Below are 17833 nucleotides of genomic sequence, written 5' to 3'. Positions count from 1 at the left end.
AGTACAAAGAAAATGGAAGGAAGGAGGAAAATGAGATGCTGGGATAAGTATTGCAAAAAGAATTTCGCTTTCGGAGGGGAAGGAATTCAAACTTTGCCTAAGGAGATGCTCTGCTTCTTTCCTCCTCTCTTCCTCTTCACTGGTCTTCCCCATCTCAAGTGTAAAGGAAGGGAGGGTGAGGGCTGAAAGGCCAAGCTGGAACACTCTGATCGTCAACACATGGATGATGGGTACACAATGGCATTCTTCTTTGAAAACTTCACTGCCTTTTTTTTTTTTTTTTTTTTTTTGCTGAAGTAGATAACAGATATGTAGTCAAGAAATGGTGCTCTGAAGCCAATGCCACAAAGACTTTCCTTCTTCCACTGTGGATGTGTCACGGCACACGGGTCCACAAGCAAAACACTTTCTTTATACCTATTTACATATAACACCTTACTAGCATTACCTAGAAAAACCAGTCCCAGCTTAAACCTGAAAAAGTGTAGGGAAGAAATCTGCTGCTGCATCACTGAAAATATTTTTATGTGTCTATTTGCTCATCTAATCCTTTAGAGTTTATCTCTGGAAAATATCGCATTCTAAAGATTTCAAAAATTAATGTTATCCTGACAAAACTAGGAAAGCCTTTTAAATAGTCCAAAAATGATTTACAGCTAGTTTGTTTTCTATCTGGAAAAGTAACAAGTGAACTATTTACACAGTAGCTGCTTTCCTCATTCATCTGGTTTGGATCAAAGTAATCCCACTCTTGGACAAAAGTTATCATGAGCTGAATGTTTCCGATGCACAGGGGTGTTTAGTAGACACTACACAATTGCACTCATCTATGCTTTTGGCTACTTCTGCTCCTTCAACACCAAAAAATTACAAAACATTTCTGCTCATTAGGAAGAGAATTGTGATGCTTTTATCCCAGATCATAAATCAGCAAAGAGATAACTAATTTCGAAATGGTGGCAATTGTTCTCTGAGAAAGACTGATTTGAAAAGAAGACTATCAAACCAGTGTTCCTCTCTGTGACTGCCCTTCCAGGGCAAGCTCACCATGCAGAGCGCCTTTCAGCTTCCATCTGCTTATGCCCACTCCCTCCCCAACCCCGCAAGTGATGCTTTCTACTATGGAACGTGAGAAATCAGAAGACTTAACTTCCTAAAAAACTCTCTGCAATTGACATTCTTCAAGGTATCTTTTTCAAATCTAGCCATGAAGTCAAAATTTTAAAGAATAAAATTGTAAGCCGATATTAGAAAGTGATTACCATTCATTTGTGTAACAACAATAGATTTAGAGACATGGATGTACATTATGCCTATGTGTGCTGTGTCATGCTGTCTTCAATCTGAGATTTATAGATATAGATATCTGTCATAATATTGTGTTTCAAATATGAATCAATAATGGCTAGTAACCAAAGTAAATATTTTAGAAAGATATGATAATGAAATAAATCTTTGCTAAAGTATTGAGCTCATTATTTGTTAATCCTGTGTAAGGCGAGAAGCCAGGAACCAGGCTTTGTCACCACGACGCTTGGGAGCTCTGACAAACACGGTCAGCGCTACGATGCAGCCCAAGTGGGAGATGAGCTCAACCTTCTTGTTTTTCTTTTTGTTCTTTCCTCCACGTCCGGCCTTTCACTCTGTTCTTGCTCCACTATCGATGAGATTATGTCCAAAAGGAGACAAAATTAGGACAGGGCCAGAATGATTTGCAAATTCCTTCTTTGGTTGATTCAACTTCTTTGAAAATATATTACTTAGTCCCGTTAACGCTATTGCTATAAAGTTACAAGTAAATTACCTGGTCAGGAAAAGAATTGCTTCCGTGCAATTGCTAAGTAGTTCCCAAAGCATCTTTTACTAAAATAAGCAAACAAATAACAGAGAAATAGAGCACATGCTAGTCCCTTGAGGGTAATGGACAACCTAAAATTGATTAATCAAAAATAGTGACAGGGACTATGTAAGACATAGAAATTTTCTGTTCTTATTTGTGTTGTGATTAACACACCAATTTGTTATATTGTTGGAATTCCTTACTTTAATATCAGTTTTATCCTTTGCACAAATATTTCTAAAAGTTACTTTGGAAAAAACATTTTTTTTCTTTGTAGAAAATCAAAGAGAACTTCCCCAATTAATAGAGAAACAGAGACAAGGTCCTGATGACAAAGGGCATTCTGAACTCAAACTGCTAGCTTGGGTAGAATGATCATTTGTCCTGACCCCTGGCACTCATGCATGCCCCGTCCTGGTGCTTGTCTCCAAGAGGCCAGTGCTGTCCTGCCAAGCATGCCTTGGACACTCCTCCTGCCAACCGTATCTTCTACGCCCCTGGATTTGTCTCAGGCTCTCCTGAGCTGGGTCTCCCATCCTTTCACACAACTGCGATTACTACTCACTCTCTCAATTCTGAAAAGAGGTAGGTAACTTCTGGTAACAGCCATCTCATCTTACGGGCTACAAATTACCAACTTTGAAACCCAGTGTCCATGTAACTAAGTTCTTGCCAAAACTTGGTGGTGCTCTGCCCTTACGCCTAGACTTGAGACCCACCAGCATGCTTATGAGAGCTTGGGTTACCTCATTGTACCACAGACAAAGTTGCAGCTTATTTTCCAAAGGCACACACAGTCTTCAGGGACCATGCATGTTATTGTGGGGTTATGCTGCTAATGTAGGAACCTCATCTTGGCTCCAGGCTATGAGATGGATAAGTCTGGCCCAGCAATTAGATTTTCAAGTGAATAGTAAGTCATTGCTGAATCCCACCAAGTAGCTCAGCCATGGATAAAAGGACTGAAGACAAGATTCTGGAGAGCATCGTTATTAAATGGATGAGCACAAGAAAAGACATGAAGGCAAAAGATTAGGAAAAAGTGGTTAATAGTAAAGAAAAACTATCAGGACTTGGTGTTGCCTTAGAAACCAAGAGAGAAAAGTGTTTCAAGAGAGATATCAAGTTTTTTATTAACATGAATTTTTAAAATACAAAGATGATACTTCCTCCCTCCTGTTGCCTTTTTTCCCAGGCATCTCAGACCCAAAACCATCAGATGTCACCAAGCAAGCCAGGGGAGCTGCAGTGCCCGAGAGGTGAGTGTCAAAGCCTGGGTAGCGTGAGGATGGCGCCTGTGTCGGAAGGCTGCCCAGCGTTGGGTGTTGGGGCCAAAGTAGAGTGAGGAAAGTGCCTATATTGGGGAGTGTGGCCAAGGATGTTGTGTTAGAGCCCAGAGCAGGGGGAGGAGGACATCTGTGTGGGGAGGGGCAGCACTGGCAACGGAGGTTGGTTATTTGCAGGGGATTGATCAATAAGTAAATACATTAAGAATAATGGTAGTCAGAGTTCCCACTGTGGGAGAAAGGAGTTAAAAATATGGAAAGTGTGGGGGTCGGCCCAGTGGCACAGTGGTTAAGCTCGGCACACTCTGCTTCGGCAGCCCAGGATTTGTAGGTTCAGATCCCAGAGGCGGACCTACACCACTCATCAAGCCATGATGTGGTGGTGTCCCACATACAAAATAGAGGAAGATGGGCACAGATGTTAGTTGAGGCCCAATCTTCCTCACCAAAAAATATATATTTAGAAAGTGAGAAAACTAGGATGAACTCTGTGGTGTAAAATTGAAATTGGATATAGCAGTGTGAACTCATGCATTTCAATACACATATAGGTAGATATCAAAGTTATTACGGCTTTGTCCACCAAAACGACCTGGGAGCAGGGTCACCCAATAACAATAGGCAAATCTCACCCTCAGATCTTCACTTCTAATTATTGTTTTTCAACAGAAGGAGCATTAGAGAAATGGCTGACTTCATGGTTGGGTCGGGGAAAATACAGAATGGAACATGTTGTTGAACCAGAAAGTTTAAGAATGAACATTTTGTGGTGGTAGAAAGTAAGAAAATGCTCAAAGAATGAAGGTGACTTTTTGATTTTTTTTTTTTTTTTTTTTGCTTTATTGAGATGTAATTAACCTATAACACTGTGTAGGTTTAAGTATATAACATAATGATTTGATACACGTATATATTGTGAAATGATTACCACAATAAGGTTAGTTAACACAGTCATCACCCTACATAATTATAATTTTGTTGTGTGTGTGGTGAGAGTATTTAAGATCTACTCTCTTAGCAACTTTCAAATATATAATACTGTATTGTTAACTATAGTCACCATGCTGTATGTTAGATCCCCAGAACTTATAACTGGAAGTTTGTAGCTTTGACCAACATCTCTCCACTCCCCCCTACCTTCCCCAGTCCCTAGCAACCACCATGCTACTCTCTGTTTCCATGAGTTCAGCTTTTTTTAGATTCCACCCTATAAGTGAGATCATACAGTATTTGTCTTTCTCTATCTGACTCATTTCACTTAGCATAATGCTCTCAAGGTCCAACCATGTGTCGCAAATAGCAAGATTTCCTTCTTTTTATGGCTAAACAGTATTCTATTGTATGTATATACCACATTATCTTTATCCATTTATCTATCAATGGACATTTAGGTTGTTTCTGTGTCTTGGCTGTTGTGAGTAATGTTGCAATAAAATTGGAGGTGTAGATATCTCTTTGAGATAGTGATTTCATTTCCTTCAAGTATATACCCAGAAGTGGGATAGCTGGATCATAAGATAGTTCTATTTTTAATTTTTTGAGAAATCTCCATACTGTTTTCCATAGTGGCTGCACCAATTTATATTCTCACCAATGGTGGAGAAGGATTCCCTTTTCTCCATGTCCTCACCAATATTTGTTGTGTCTTGTCTTTTTGATTATAGTCATTCTAACAGGCGTGAGGTGATATCTCATTGTGGTTTGGATTTGCATTTTCCTTATGATTAGTGATGTTGAGCATCTTTTTATGTACTTGTTAGCCTTTGTATGCCTTCTTTGGAAAAATGTCTATTCAAGTCTTCTGCCCTTTTTTTTGGGGGGGGTGAGGAAGATTGACCCCGAGCTAACATTTGTGCCCATCTTCCTCTGTTTTGTATGTGGGATGCTGCCACAGCATGGCTTGATGAGCAGTGCGTAGGTCCAAACCCAGGATCTGAACTTGCAAACCCTGTGTCGCCAAAGCAGAGCATGCAAACTTAACCACTACACCACTGGGCCGGCCCCTCTGCCCATTTTTTTAATCAGATCATTTGGGTTGTTTTGCTATTGAGTTATACGAGTACATTATATATTAGAGATATTAAACCCTTATCTGATGTATGGTTTGCAAATATGTTCTCCCACTCTGTAGGCTGCCTCTTCATTTTGTTGATTGTTCACTTACTGTGCAGAAGCTTTTTAGTTTGATGTAGTCCCATTTGTTTATTTTTGCTTTTAGTGCTTCGTGCTTTTGGTGTCATATCCAAAAAGTTGTTGCTAGAACCAATGTTAAGGAGCTTTTCCTCTGTGTTTTCTTTGAGGAGTTTTATGGTTTCAGGTATTACATTTAAGTCTTTAATCCATTTCAAGTTAATTTTTGTGAGTGGTATTAGGAGTCTAATTTCATTCTTCTGCATATGAATATCCAGTTTTCCCAACATCATTTATTGAAAAGACTATCTTTTCCCCACTTATCATTGTTGGCTCAAAGAGGACTTTTTTAAAAGGACTGAGAAGCAAGCCTAAAATTCACAGAAGCCATTGACTAAGTTGGAGACAATTTGAGCATCAACATAAATGTTAATAGTAATGGTTTATAACTCATTGAGTGAAGTAGGAACTATGAATTCATACTAATATATTAAATAAATTGAAAGTGTTATGAGGAACAGGATATTTAAATAGTTACAAGCTACCTTCCTATAAAATATTTATTTATTACAAAGGGAACAGGAATAACTTTGCAGTGGAGGAGACTAGCAGGTACCACATCAGTCCAGTGATATGAATAAACATTATCAGCAATAGGAAAATAAAAAATCTTAGGATGCAGTTAGAATATAGTATAACTTCTGTCGTATTCCTGCCAAATAGCCAGAACCTGAATCTAAGCAGGAAGAAACATCAGTTAAATCTAAGTCAAGGGACGTTCTACAAAGTAACAAAAAATTCAAAAGTAACAGAGTCATAAAAGACAAGGAAAGCCTGAGAAATTGTTTCAAACTAAAGGAGGTTATGAGACACAGCTGAATATATCATATGTTTGTAACCTGTCTTTTTGCTACAAAGAGCCTTGGGATAATTGGGAAACTTGAGTGGAGTACAAGGATTAGGAAGCAGTAAAGCATCAGTGTTAGTTTCCTGACTTTGATGACTGTGTAGTGGTTGTGCTGGAGAATACCCTTGTTCATAGGAAATATACACCAGAGCATTTGAAGTGTGATGGAATGTCATATCAGCAACTAATTGTCAAATGATTCAGGATAAAAAGAGTTTTTGTATTATACTTGCAAATTTCTGTAAGTTTCAGATTGTTTCAAAATTTTTAGAAAGTTAGCCATCAAAGATTCTCTTAATTTTCTGTCTTTAGCTAATTTAAATGATTTTACTTGTCAACCAAAAGATTAGCAAATAAGGTAACTAAAATACAAAACGTGAAATACATTTTAATCATTTAAAATTAAAGTCCTTGGACAAACTTACTCCATTTTGATTATTCTTAATGTTGTCATAATGTTACCAGTAAAATAAATAAAAGCAAAATTAAAAGAAGAAATACATCTATGTCATTCAACATATTAGGAATTGAACCTTATGCTAGACAAACTATGGATTAGACTAGTGTGGCATTTCTATATTATTATGCTTGTGACAGGATAGTGTGTTTTAATTTGAGTATTATCTGTTTTTTTCACCTTTATTTTACAGATTAAAGAAAAAATTAGGTCTTTCTTTTCTACAAACAGCATTAAATCTACACAGTGCAAAATGTACTCAGGGGAAAATGAGAAAATATATTCCCTAATGATGGAATAAGGGATGCCATCCTCTGGGATGAAGAATGAACTACAAGTGTATATTAGGAAAATACAAAGATTAACACATTCCAACAATCCTACATTTTTAGGAAGAACAATCGATATCTTCTGTCAGAGGTGAAAAGTGGATTATTTGATAATGCTTCTATTGTTTTAAGAATTTTAACCTGAAGCTAATAAAAAGTCTGTTAATTGAAGCCTTCAACTGCAAAATATTTTTTAATCAAGGAATTCATAAATCTAAGAGCTCTCCCATGACTTGGTTGTCTCAAAATGTAAAAGTTAAACAACTGAATGAAAGAATATGAATTTTTTAAAGGCAAAAGACACAAGCTGACATGAAGTGCAGGGTGGCTCTCGCACGATACTGAAGACATCCTTACCTTTCTCAGGAAGGTGTACAGCTGAAGCACATGGTTACCTGGAGAATGTTAAAAATATTCTTACTCAGTTGTGTGGAGTTTGTAATTTCTAGGTTTTCTTTTTAAAATACACACCGCTTGGAGCTTCTTTTCTCAAATCTTGGCCTCCCAGTCCTCCCGTAGAGAGGAGGACAGGATTACATACAGACAACTTCCCTAGAATCCTTAGAGCTCAGGCACAGGGATGGTTTGCTAGAAGGGTTAGAAGGGTGGTTGGGAGAAGGGCAACCCTACGTCCATTTTGCATGGGACCAGCTGAGTGAATTCTCCAGGTGGGACAGTTCATTTTACTCAGCTCTGAAGCAAAACAAGGACCACTAATGTTGGCCGGTGTCCAACGAGTGCAGGACGATGCCCACAAAGCCACTGGGCCGAGGAGTGTGGGTCAATGTAAATCTATCACCACTACTTGAAAAACAACTCCAAGGACATGCCCTGGCGCCCGTGGATAGAGTGTCATATACGGGAAAGGAAATTAGGAGGACAACAAAACAGATCCACTCCACAGGTTTGCTCAGGGGCAGTTCTAAAGAAGCAAGCGAGAAAATGAAAATCAGAAACTGATAAACCCTTAGGTGTATTTTTTAAATTATTATTGCCTTTGGGGAATAGGCAAACTACATGAAGATGTGGAATTTTAAAATATTTTCTGTGAAATACATTATAGATGAAGATATATGTATTATCTATTATCTCAACAGTAATTCAACAATCATAATAAACAACAAGCAAATACCACAGTAGCAAAGAAAATGGAATCAACAACGTAGATAATTTACTGCTGAGGTAGTCTATTAGCTACAGCATCTATATAAGAGAGAGAAGACCTTGGTATTAAATTAGTTTAATTTTTTGAAAATGTCCATGTAATTGCTTCATTGTATAGATTCACTTTGACTGGTCTATTACACAAATGAATATATTATATTACTCCTAACTCCATCCATTCTTTGATGCTTTCAGAACTATGAAAAATTACCTCTATTTCTGAATGAGACAACAACAGACATTTTTTAGTGTTCTATTGCCAGCCATGTGTTTTCACTATTCTTGAAATGATGATATGCAGTTTTGTTATGAAGAATATCTTTCAACTTTATGTACTTTAGCACAATAAATTTGCTAGTTTCTTCATAAATTTGAGTTATGTGTCGCATAGGGAGTTATATGTTTATTATATAACATGTCTTAGTCAAATTAATAAAATGAAATACAATATTATAGTTATACTGTCAAAAGTAAAAAAACTATAATAATAAATCATATAGCAGGCATTGTACTTTATGAAGTACTTTATGACTTTAAAAGTCTCATAATTTTAACAACAGCCTTAGATGTTTCTTATTACCATTTCCATTTTATAGGTGAGAAATTTGGAGCCCCAAAGAAGTTAAAAATGTATCAAAGAGTTAGTAAACGGTAGCGCTCAATTTTATATATTTTGTTAATTCTATATTAGCACATTTTTCAATTAAAATATACTCCCCCAAACCATGAGATACTCTTATCTACAAAGACGATCTTCTATCTTATACAATTGTATGTTATTAAGACACCTGAGACCTCTAAGCAATAGTCTGAACAGCATAGAATATGCCAATGAAGATAAACTAAAAGATACAGGTCTTAACTTTAAAGAGTTATCAAATAATATTTATAAGAAAACACAAATTTTCAGGAAATTAGCTATTTTTCCATTTAGGATTTAAAAATTTAAGTTTACTAGGAAAATGAATTCTGTAAATTTATATATTTCTTCTTTCTGTGATTAAAACAGAGTATTAGGGGCGGGCCCCGTGGCTTAGCGGTTAAGTGCGCGCGCTCCGCTGCTGGCGGCCCGGGTTCGGATCCCGGGCACGCACCGACGCACCGCTTCTCCGGCCACGCTGAGGCCGCGTCCCACATACAGCAACTAGAAAGAAGTGCAGCTATGACATACAACTATCTACTGGGGCTTTGGGGAAAAAATAAATAAAAAAAATAAAAAAAACCAGAGTATTAAAAATTTTCTTACTGGGACCAGCCCAGTGGCGCAAGCGGTTAAGTGTGCGCACTTCGCTGCGGCGGCCTGGGGTTTGCCGGTTCGGATCCCAGGCACGCACCGACGCACCGCTGGTAGAGCCATGCTGTGGCGGCATCCCATATAAAGTGGAGGAAGATGGGTACGGATGTTAGCCCAGGGCCAGTCTTCCTCAGCAAAAAGAGGAGGATTGGCATGGATGTTAGCTCAGGGCTGGTCTTCCTCACAAAAAAAAAAAAAAGAATAATTTTCTTACCATGATCTTAAGACGAACAGCTCAGGACGCATATTAAAGTGTTAGTAGGGAAAAGATTTGAGGTAACTGGGGATATTTTTATTAAAATATAAATATTTTCTTTTCTTTAAATTTTTTCTCATTACTGGAATACACAATTTTTCAGGTCATAGTATCTGGTCTTACTGGAGACTGTAATTGATTTTGCTACAATATATCCATTAAAGTACTATTTTAATACTTAATTTGTTTCTTGTAGTTCTAACTTTAGATGTTTAAATATTTTCACTAGCTACTTGGAGAAAGTAAGAATATTGGTAAATAGTTGTCCAAATAAATAAAAATCTACTTATCTAAAGGAAACATTTTAATCACTCTTGAGAGAAAAGGTCTACATACACTCATGTTTTCCTTGAAGATCTTTTTTCTTAAATCTATTAATACAAAGAAAATTATATAGACAAGTAAAATAGAGCAAGTAAAAGCATCCCCTTAGGACACTCATTAGACATGGTGACTATATTGTCACTGGTAACTTGCTCTAAAGATATAATAATTGCCTTGCTGATGAATTTATTTCTCTTCTTCCACTGAACTCTGGAATGCTATTTTGATCTTGTTGAAAGTTGAATATTAAATTTTAAACTTAACATTGCAACAACAATATTATTAGTAAAGTAACACAATTTTTGAAAGTAACAGATGAAGGAAGTGAATACTTAGGTCTTTTGCAACTGGTTTCTGTAAGAAAGGACTTTTCCAGGTTGGCCCCATGGCTTAGCGGTTAAGTGCGTGCGCTCCTCTACAGGCATCCCGGGTTCGGACCCAGGCACGCACCGACGCACCACTTGTCTGGCCATGCTGAGGCGGTGTCCCACATACAGCAACTAGAAGGATGTGCAACTATGACATACAACTATCTACTGGGGCTTTGGGGAGAAAAAGGGGAAAAAGAAAAAAGGAGGTGGATTGGCAATAGATATTAGCTCAGGGCCGGTCTTCCTCAGCAAAAAGAGGAGGATTGGCATGGATGTTAGCTCAGGGCTGATCTTCCTCACAAAAAAAAAAAAGAAAGAAAGGACTTTTTCCTCCACAGTGCTGTGGTTAGTATCTGCACTGAGCAGTTCATCTCTAAGAACATGGTAAAAATTCCCTCAATGTTCTGTTTTTAATCACAGAGATCTAGAAGCCTTCATCAGAGGAATTATACAGTGTGATTGTAAATATCCACCAAGCAAAGTGGAGGGGTGATTGAAGCTTTCCAGGGGAGGTGGGAAAGGCCCCCACACATTAGTAAAACGTGCATCTCCATTACTACCAGCGCAAAGCCACAGATGATGCTGCCCGTGAGGTTGAGGGGCTACACACACTCTCATCCTCACTCTACTGAAGTCCCAGCAAATGTATAGGAAATGAGGTTTGTGTTTCATAATTGTGTAACAATAATCGTTTCCAATTTCCTTGAGATTTTTTTGGGGGGAAAGGGTTTATTATGTGGCCCCAAAATGTCCTTGTTTTAATTTTGAATGTGAATTTGTGGAAGAGTCACTTAATCTTTAGATTATTTTTTTTTTCCTCCTTTTGTTTTTGTAAAACAGCATGGAAATGAAGGAGAGGTGAAAATTGAGAGCACTTTTGGTGAAAGCCTTCAGTGAAAGCAGCCAAAATTTGTGAGGGGGAATTTGTACATGAATCACTAATTTCCTAAGTTCCCAATTGTTGTAGAGTCCACATGTCTAATGCTAGTAACAAAAATATTCTGTAAATGAAGAGACCTTTCAAGGGACTAATATTTCTACAATTTCTATTACTGTTTCAGAGTATAAATATTTTTAAACTCTTGAATGTTATTTATTCTGAAGGTGAAATATTTTTGAATAGCAGAACTTTTCACATTTAAATGTCAAATAAAAATTAATGAAACACACATAAATTTGAACACGTCTCTTAAAGTTTTCTTATAGATATTTTTCAGCTCAAGGAAACACTTTTCCCTTTGCTTCCCTTCTACCTACCCGTGAACACAAACCTGAGGAATGTTGTGAACTAAAAATGCTTCTTTCTTAGTGGAAGGGGGCAGTGGATTATTTTGAATCTGACTTTTTAAAGAAAGAATAGCAGATATTTTAATATATGAATACAGCTTATTCTTTCATGAAATATTTAAGCAATAAAGGAAAAAGGAAGCTTTCAGACTGAGTCTGGACACAAAGATGTTAATGGTGATCTGGCTCAGGCAGTTTCTCACTTCTAGTCACTTAGCTGGTCTCAGGAAAGCAATTTTTGATTTTTCATGTTTTAATAGTAACTAACCTCATGCTATTAACATGATGTTGTAAGAACTTTATTCTGTCCTGTCATTTTCCCAAACCACTCACCTGTCTGCATTAACTCATTCATCTTTCATTCTGCAGTTCTACAACATATAAATTGAAACTTTCACCAACTAGTAAATGTTCTGTCCATATCACGTTTTAACATATTTTTTGGTACTCCTAGAAAACAGGAAATTTGATCATAGTACTCTATAATGGAAGTAATTCATAAGCTTGTTACTGCTGATATTTATTGTATCTGTCTATTTCTCATCTGTTTGGAGGAGATGTTTCTTAGCTGTAACCTTTCCCTTCTTTGCTAGGAATTCTGTAACTTGAACATTAAGATTCTGATCTACATTTGAATTTAAGGTCAACTGGTTGCTACATCATCTCAGTATGACAGAAGTCTCTTCAAAGAATGAAGAGAAAATTTTTTTTTTTAAAAACACATTTAATGTTAATAACAATAAAAAATATCTAATAAGATGAAAATAATCATAAATTTTCAAAATTTTGAACAAAGAAACTAAATATTTAAGACAGAAAGTTTTAATTTCTTTTTTCAGAAATAAATGGAAACCACTTTATTTTTTAAAATTATCCATACTCAATCTCATACCCAGAATCCTAAATTGTACCATTTTGAAGCATTTAACATTTTAACCATTCAACTAAATATTTCACTATTTTTGTCATGAGCCTTTGAGACATTTTTTCCTCCTTTGTTCAAGCACATAATTTCCACTAGGACTGAAGGAAATTAGTAATGCTTATTGTATTAAAAAAAAAGTCCAAATGTCTGATGACTATGTGGAGGCAGACAGGAAATGCCAGAGAAAGATTTAAATGTAAGACAGATGATTAACATCACATTATTAGTATTTTGTCTTCTTTTCAAAAGTCTGAATTATGGAAGCTCCCTGTTAAAGTTGGAGGTAAAATTTTATAATTTTTTTTTATTTCTTACAAACTTAAAGCTTAAAATTGGAAACATTGAGAGGGGTAAAAACGCAAGTTAATATTTTTTTCCAAGTGTGCATACAACCACCAGCGGAAAAGTGAATGGGAAATGGGGTCAATCAGCTGAGTGTTTTACAAGCAGAAAGGGTAATCTTTTCAAAACACTAGTCAACTTTGGAACTTTTAATTGCTTGTATTACTCTTGGGATAAGGCCCAATATCCTAACCAAAAGACCAAAAGCCTATGAGGCTCGTCTCCTCTAACCTCCATACACTCACAGTAGCAAATATTACTGGATGATACAGAATGCATTCCACACTTATTTTTTTCCTCCTATGTTTGTATTCCTGGGGTTTATTGTCAAGTGTTATTCTGACCATAAATAAATTTTAATTCATTAAAAAAAAAGCTCCCTTGGCACAGGAGCTTTCGCTGCACAAGCTGATGGGCCTGCCTGAACCAACTTCACGGGCCGGCCTTTTCACTGTCCAGTCAGCTCAGTCATCACTGCCTCCTGAAAGCCTTTCCCACCCTCTATTGAGAAGATCTGATTCCCCATTATAAGCTCCTGTAGCATCCTTTAACTCTCCTTCAGAGCACTTATTACTATAGCAATGTACATAATTGGCGTGATCCTTTGATCAGTGCTAATCTCCCCAACCAGACTGTTCATTCCTTGGAGGCACGGACAGCGTCTGGCTTTGTTCACCTTGGGTCCATAACATCTAGCACAATGCCTGGCAGAGAGTAAATAAATTTTTTTGGATGAATCAATTAATCAGTGATGTAGACCTGGATTTCAATCTTAACTCTACCACATTCTAGTTGCATGACCTTAATCAAGTTTTTAAAGAAATTTCTAAGTCACATGGTCCCCTTTTATAAAAGTGGGACAATAAAACATTTTATAGTGTTGGTGAGAAGCTGAAAGATGTATGTGTATATAGCATAGTTTGTGTCGGCCTCAAGAGCATGTATCTCCACTCCTTTTCCTTTTCCTTCCCTTAGAAGAGAATACTGAGTAGGAAAAGTTAATCTCTTGGCAGAGTTGTTTATTAAACAAAAGATCAGCCCAGGCGATAGTATACGCAAGTCGATGCATCGTTTCACTTTTCAGATCTCAAATGTTTAAAACCTAATCAAATACTCAGTGGAAGTTGTTTTATTCTTCAAATCTTTTGACAACTTCATTTCACTAATTTTTATTTTGGATTGCTATAATCAAACTGTCGTAAAAATTCAGAACAAAGCTATCTAAAAACAGTTATATACTCCTTTGTCTGTATTACTCCAAAGTGGTCTGCTCCTCCAGGACCCGTGTCCACGTCCTCTGCTGCATTGTCAACAGAAGGATCCAGGGAAGCCTCATGACTAGGCCAAGGCTGTGCTTCTTGTTTCTGTACAATCTCCATATCTTTTGGGGATTCTTGGGCTGGTGTATTTTGTGTTTAATTTATACTTAGGTGATGTCAAATCCTTATCTTTTACTGTATTGTTTGTTTGTCTTTGTTAGAATCAATTGTCTTACTAGTTAGGAAAAAGTGTGGAACTTACTTGAAATCCTTTTTAAAAAAGTAAGTAGGAAAAAAATTTTCACAGACCACTAGGGAACATGCTGGATTAGATAAATGTACCAGGCAGCATGCCAAAAAATGTAGATATTAAGTGAAATAAGAGTTTATAGAAGAGAATTTTTTTTAAAAGACAATAATCAATAATAGGGTCAAAATACCTGGCATGACAAGCTTTACACTTTAGTTCTCTACTCAGGTCCACTTGGATCTGAGAGACTGAGAATGAAGATTTTCTCTTTTAATCACTGAGTGTATTTTGCAGCTGTCGTTACACAGAGTCAGCATCTACATCTCTCTATAGCTATTCTTCTTCTAGGTCTTTGTGAAGAGACCGAGCCATTTCTATGGCTCCACTCACCCACTTTAACCTGTCAGCTCTTATTACTGACCCACTTCTGTCTCTGGCTTGTGGTAATGCAAAGGCCTGCTGTGTGTCTAATTCTACACACTCTTTCAGTGGGTGAGTGTGATCAGTCCTTTAATGTGCTCCGCATTACTTCCCACTGAAACACACTGAGCACCGGTAGCCCAAGACCAACTCCATAGAATGCAGAGCTCCCACCGTCGCCTACTGCTCCCCCTGCATTGCAGTCAGACTAGGCTACTCACTCCAATTCCAAGAAACATAGCTTTGTTCACTCTGGCCCACTATATCAGTTAGGATTATATTGGTTACAAATAATAGATCAAGTAAAAATTAAAGCAAACGTATACCTATATATTAGGAGAGTTCCTCACAGAATCCAAAGACAGAAATGTAACTGGGCCTCAAGAACAAACTGGATCCGGTGTCAAAGACCATTGGCTTCCCTTTCCTTTCTCTTGACTGCTCTCTGGCCCCTGGTCCACATGGCAAAAAATAAAGTGGCTCTTTTTCTCCTCTCCTGAGAGACTGGTCCACACTGATACTAGGATCTCATACTCTCAATTCAAGATTCCCAGAGAAGGACCGCTGATTGGCCTAGCTTATGTTAAGTGCCCACATCTGGGCCCATTAACGGGAAGCAAGAGTTTGGAGTCACACTGTACCAGTGGTTGTCAGGGAGACTCACTGTGGCTGAGGGCACGCAGTTAAATGGGGATCCTCGTGAGCTAGGCCCTTCTCACCACGCACCAGCAAGTGAAGTCCCACAAGCTGCCCAAGCTCCGCTCCTTTCAAACAGCCCTCAGCAGTCTGGCTCACAGCGTCAGGCTCCAAAGACCGTTCTCAGTGGAATATAGATGCAAGGCCTTTCCTGGGGTCTGTAGGGCCCTGGAGAACCGTGCAGTGGGCTCCCTTACCTCAGTACCAACACCTCCCACTCCAAATACTAGGGTGAAACAAATACCAAGGGAAGCTCAAAAGGAGAAGACAAGTTTAAAAAGGCATCCTAAATTCCTAAAACAATTATAAATGGCCAAAAATACATATTTCAAAATGGTCAGCATAATTAAACAAATATAAATAAAAGATTGTTATATTTTTGCCTATCAAATTAAAAAATATTTCACAAATTTGTAGTATCCAACATTGATGTGGGTGCAGGAATTGGGCCTACTTATTCATTGCTCACATATTACTTTTTGAGTGAAATTTTAGCTATATGTATCAAAATCTTTTCTGTCAATGCATATTCTATGAACCAGCAAATCCCAGTTTATGGTTATTTAGGGCTATCTGGAGATTATTTCCTTTACTGAACTCCTACAGAAGTTATTGCCAGTGTTCTTCATTAAAACATCACATATTCCCCAGGATATCTCTTTTATTAGTGTTTTGCCTGATTATTTAACTTGTAATTCACACTTGTTCTTTCCTAATCCTGAATATTTGCTCCCATGTTCCCTTAATCTTGTAGAATGCCCATCATTAAACATATAATTTTATAATTCTCATTTTTATTCCTTTTTAATCTATGATTTAGTTAGGAATTTCTAGTGCTTGATGAACATAGAATGTATAATATCAATATATTGGAATGTGGTTCTGCACATGACAAGTTTTTTGTAAACATTCTGCAAGTGTCTGGTTTGATGAAAAGTAAGCTTCACATGGTTGTGTCTTTTTCTCCCATGAATTAGGGAACTTGTATAATTAAATATAATTGCTACCAACTTGTTCTGAGCTCCGTGAATATAACTTTGCTCTTGAAAGAAAGGGAGTTTGTAAGACATGCAGAATTTAGAAATTTCTGCCATGTCCTGGAAAGTAGCTTTCGAAGAGAAGTCTGTCCTACTTTTTCCTCACCTTTGAATGTTGTCTTGGTAGGGTATAGAATTGTAGTCCAAATTCCTTTTCCTTTAGTCTTTTGAACATCAGAATCTAGTAGTGTCTTCTGTAGCTGTTGAGAAAGCTGATTTCAATCTGCATTTTGACCTTTTGAGTAACCTCTCTCTTTCTCAGTCTCTCTCCTCTCTCTCTGTCATAGCTTCTAGTATTTTCTCTTTATCTTTGATGTTTTGCATTTCACTCAGTGTCTTTTCATTGCTGTTTCTGCTCATTATTTCCTTTCTTATTTTTCAGACTACTCTATGGGCAGGCCATATGCCTTTCTTCATTTCTGAGAAATTTTAGGCTTTGTGTCTTCAACTGGGGAGTTCCGTCTTTCTATTCTCTCCTTCTGGAACAAAGTTGGCAATTTCAGATTTAATTTCCATATCTCTTGATATATCTTTTATACTTTCAAACCTTTATTTCTTTGTTCTATTCTTGGAGAATCCTTTGCCTCTATTTTCTAGTGATTAATTCAATCTTCAGGTTTGTTCATTCAGCTAGTTAGCCTGTCTCGAGTTTTTATGTCAACATTTTTATTTTCAATATCTATGATTAATTCGTAGTTCAGAAACTTCTTTTCTATTTCACAGATACTATATTTTCCCTTTTGTCTCTGAGAATATTAAATCTACTTTTTTAGTGTTCCAGTTTCTCTATTAACTCTTCCCTGAGGTGTATCTAAGTTCTTGTGTGTCTAAGTTCTTTGCTGACTCTGTTCTCTCTTTCATGAGGTTTAGGTTCTTAAAAGATTGGGGATATGATAGATCCTAATCAAAAACTGTTAAACTTGAATCTAGTCAAGGCTTTAGGTCTAACCTCAACTTTATCAGAAATATAAGGGATAGAAGAACAAACTAAATACTTTCCCCAAGGAAGCAATCAGTCAAGTCCAGGAGGCAGAAATTCTGTGCCAACAGAGTCTCGCTCTATCTACTCTTCTGAGTTTGGCTGCTCCCAGGTCCCTTGGACATTACCAGCCATACTGGTACTGCTCTGCCTTTCTCAAGCATTGCTTCTGCCTGATCACAGACAGCCCATCACTGATGCCTGGCTCTTGGGGGGATAGGAGAAGAATCCACAGAGGTCATACCATTTAACATTTCCCACTGTGGTTCTCACTTAATTC

Source organism: Ceratotherium simum, chromosome 19, assembly GCF_057802395.1.
Source record: "Ceratotherium simum simum isolate JZ-2026a chromosome 19, ASM5780239v1, whole genome shotgun sequence".
NCBI classification, from domain to species: Eukaryota; Metazoa; Chordata; class Mammalia; order Perissodactyla; family Rhinocerotidae; genus Ceratotherium; species Ceratotherium simum.
The sequence above is the reverse complement of the archived record's forward strand: the minus strand, read 5'-3'. Positions refer to the sequence as shown.